Raw genomic sequence first — 4383 nt, 5'->3', positions numbered from 1 at the left:
TTAAAGCCAGTTGTTTCAGACTCAGTTGGGTTGGATGGAGCTAAGGGTAACTCTTCAGTAGAAGCTTTCTGAATAAAGCATGTTGATCACCACCATGTTATATATTTGAAAACTCCTCCACCCTAATTGCTAACCATGGTCATTGTGAGAAAATAAAATTACAGAGTAACTTTGGCAAACTGTAAGGTGTTGCTTCTTGAGTGATTGTCATTTTTAAAATTAGCTTCACACCTCAACTCCCATAAATATCCAAACTTTAATATGCTTCAATAGGATATTTTTCTCACAGAAAAAAATTAAATAAAATTGGAGAAACCCATCTGGGAAAGTAAACTCAGTGTTCACTTTCTAATTGTTAAGAAAGGATTTATCATTAGTCAGTAGTCTTATTGACCCTGTAAGTTTATATGTCTACAATAGACATTCCCATGACCTTTTTCTGCAAGCAAATTAGGTGCCAATTATTTACCTCAAATTATACTTTAAAAGCAAGTAAAACCACATTGAGTATTGGCAATTACTAAGGGATGAATACACCCAGTGGGAAATAATGACGGGTAATTTAGTTTTATGAGGTAATAGGAGACAATAGATTTCATGTTTGAGAGTAACATTACACTCTGAGCCTTCTTGCCTCAAGATACTACGCCAAACAGAAGCTCATGTGAAAGTCACATTGGGATACTTAGTCAGTCATAAACATAATATTATAAAGCCCTAGAATAATGTCTTTAATAATGGCTGCTCCACATAAGAAAAATGTGAATTAATTGAAGCATGTTCAAAAGAAAATGACCTTGGTAAAGTGAGGTCTGGAGACCAGAGAGCATAAAGTTTGTTGATGGCAGTAAGAAATAGAAGCATGAATAAAGACAGACTCAGGAGTGGCATTGCATTCATCATCTGAAGGGCATTAAATGGCGAAGGGTGATAGAATTTGACAGAATTTGTAGCTCAGGATGACAGAATTCTAATATAAGTGCAGGATAAATATTTTTGAATTCTAGAGAATTCAAATTTCAGCTTTGGGAAGGAAGGTAAACAAAATGATTCTTCCAATCCTTTCCAATTCTAAGGTCCTCAGATTTAGGGGTTTTGAATTATGTTTGGTTTTCACATTAGCTTATTTAGAAGGCCAAATTTGATAATGATAATTTATTTTATTTAATCAAGCCAACAATATTAAGGCATCAAAAGAGACAAAAGTATACATTATTATAGTAAAAAGGTAACTTTTCCCCTGTACATAATTATTCTCTGTAATGGGATATATATATCCCATATGTTATAACCCATATAATATACCCAAAAATGTGTATATGTATATAGACATTTTTTAAAGATCAAGTGACTTTTACCAAAATTTCATTATCAAAAGTTTCAAAATACAGACAAGTTGAAAGAATTACATGGTGAAAACCCATATACATACCACCAGGATTCTTCAATTAAAATTTTGCTATATCTGCTCTACTATATATTGGCCAAACTGGGTAAATATGATGACAGTTAATTTTACATATAGAAACTCATCAATAGCATTTAATGCAGTACACCCCCAAATATCAACAAATAGACCACAATAGTTGCTTTGCATTTTTCCAGGAAAATTATTTCTTAAATACCACCATCATCTCTCTTAGCCATGCTTTTTTCTTAACTTCAGTATTATCATAATTCCAAGTGGCATGTATAAATAACCAATAGGGTTGAGTGCCTTGTATGTGAGGATATTGCAGTGGGAAGACAGGCTCATGAAACCTATCCTCTGGGATCTCAGAGACAGCCTTCGTGAGTAGTTGGAGGTATTGTTGTGTTGAGTAAAGCAGTGCACTCACTATGTGTTTATTCTCCAAACCATTCCAAAGGACTTTTTAATAATTGTTTTTATTTTTTATTTTTTTTAGCAGGCTTAATTCACTTTATTTTTCTTGTATAAAATTATGTGGTGGCCACAGCTGGAGCCTGGGTCCTCTGCACAGAAACTCTGGTGTGGGTCTTTACAAGATGGTCAGTGAATTCCTGATAGGGAGACTTGGTGAACACAGTCTCTTTCCAGAGATCTGGGGTGAGATAGCTGTAGGTCTTAGAGATGGCATCAAAGGTGGCCTTGGCGAAGTTGCCCAGGGTGGCAGTGCAGCCCCTGGCCGAAGTGTAGCAGTCGTCAATACTAGCCATCATCAGCAACTTCTTAGGCACAGGTGCCGAGACAAGGCCCGTACCCCTGAGGGCAGAGATGGGGCGCACCAGTACAGAGCCACAGCGGCCAGTCACCTTGCAAGGTACTGTGTGGGGCTTGCCAATCTTGTTTCCCCAGTAGCCGCGCCGTATGGGCACAATAGAGAGCTTGGCCAGGATAATGGCTCCACGGATGGCAGTGGCTACTTCCTTTGAGCACTTGACACCCAGACCCACATGTCCATTGTAGTCCCCAATGGCGACAAATGCCTTGGCCAGCACGTGTCTGCTTTTGCACAGGCATGATCTTCAAGACTTCATCCTTGAGGGACGCCCCCAAGGAAAAGTCAATGATCTCCGATTCCCTGATGGGCAAGGAGAATAGACAGATTTCCTCTAGGGACTTGATTTTCATGTCCTTGACCAGGCGGCCCAGTTTGGTGACAGGGATCTACTCCTTGTCCTCGGCCTTGCCTCCAGGAGCTCCGCGGCCTCAGCCCCAGCCCCGACCCCCGGCCGAGGCCCCGGCCCTGGATGCCGCTGCCAAATACTCGACAGAAGAAGCCGCCGCGACCTCCTATTCCCGGGCCCCAGGGCCTCCGGGCCCTTCCGCAGCACCGGCGTCACTCGCCATTTGGTGTTTCGTCGGAAAAGAAGCAATAATTGTTTTTAATACTTCAATTATCTTAAATGGAATATTTGATTTCGCCTTTTATGATGAGAATTCTCCCACCTTTAGAAAAGTCTTCCATTATTATCTTCCTTTACATTTGGGAGAAAGGTCAAAATTCTATTTTGGAGTCGGCTCAGAAAATGCTTGCTGTCTCAGTATCTTGGAGTGGGATTCTTGGTCAAGGCTATTCTTCCAGAAATCATCATATTTGGGTGGAAACAACAGCAGCAATGAAGTCAAATGACCCAAGTTGTTTGTCTCCTGTTTCTTAAGCTATGTGATCTTATGCAAGCCTCTCTCTCTCTCTCTCTCTCTCTCTCTCTCTCTCTCTCCCTTTTGTTCGATTTCCCTTTCCTCTTATTTTTAAAATTATAATAGCCCACTGAAAGAGTCAAATTATACTAAGTGGTTGGGTCTGGTGGGAAAAGTTCCTATCTGCAGTTTAATCTCTTTGGTTTCTGATTGTGAGCTATTTTATAGCATCCTGTGCCCAGTTATCTGATTCAATCTCAACAATCCATTTGTCATGCAGCTAAAGGGTAGGGAACTTTGAACTCCCTATTTGTTTTCTCCTGCTAAATACTTCCACTACTATGTTTCCTTTCAATTCTTCCTCAGGCACATGTCAAGTTTTGTCCTTTGAACCTCAAGAGGTGTGTGAAAATTGAGCATACATAGTAAAAGATAGAAGGTATCAGCTACATAGCATTCATTAAGCTATTCAGACACAGACATAAATAGGTTGAACTGAATCCAGCAAATTGTTTGGTCTGGTCTTTTAAATATAGTTCATACTGCATGGAAGACAATGACTCTTAAATTCAACTCTCATCAAATACTTCACAATCCTACTAAGAAGGAGGCCAAAGGGTAAGCACTAGGTAATATCTACCTAACTTAAGACCCAGTGCCATTTCTCAGTTGACTAACATATTTAATCATTTACCTAATCTTTACCCCTATGAAGTCATTATTTTCAGAATATGGAGTCCTGGTGGGTTGCAGATGCTTGAGATAGAATCTTGGGTAACTTATTTTCTGCTTTGGGCCTAATTTTTTCATTCAACACACAAAATTTCAATGCAATTTAAAATGTAAGTATACCTAATTTCATCATTGTTCATTGAGTCGATGCATATATCTGACACACATATTAAAATGTCCCGTTAATGTTAGCTATTGTCATTATACCTGTGTAAGCATTGGAAACTTGACCTCTGCCACCTTCACTTTAGTTGCATACATAGGTGGTGACCAGAAAACAATGCATTATTAAATAAGTCATAATTATAACACTGGTAGTCATGGACGAGTTAGTCCATAATTAGTCCATGACTATTATAATTATGCTTTATTTAATATTGCATCTGTTGACTTATTCCAGAGGCTTTTATTATTTGGAAATCTTGATGTGCAAGTTTGAAAATTCCAAGGAAAAAATCTGCAATATAATGTCTTTCTCAACTCCAAATTAACCTCCTTACCACCGCCACCCTAAATAATTGCAGTGTCTTTTTTTAAACCCTGTCTTC

The 4383-nt window shown here is 38.9% G+C and overlaps 1 pseudogene across 1 annotated transcript; it reads right to left on the bottom strand.

The window, feature by feature from the left end:
• Positions 1-1897: 1897 nt before the first annotated feature.
• Positions 1898-2812, bottom strand: LOC102774833 (annotated as a pseudogene). The gene has a single exon (XR_436351.2). The product of XR_436351.2 is annotated as a 40S ribosomal protein S2 pseudogene (transcript).
• Positions 2813-4383: the final 1571 nt, after the last annotated feature.

This window comes from Myotis davidii, unplaced genomic scaffold (assembly GCF_000327345.1).
Source record: "Myotis davidii unplaced genomic scaffold, ASM32734v1 scaffold89, whole genome shotgun sequence".
Taxonomy (NCBI): Eukaryota; Metazoa; Chordata; class Mammalia; order Chiroptera; family Vespertilionidae; genus Myotis; species Myotis davidii.
Note: the sequence above shows the minus strand (reverse complement) of the source record. Positions and strands in the feature narration are given on the sequence as shown.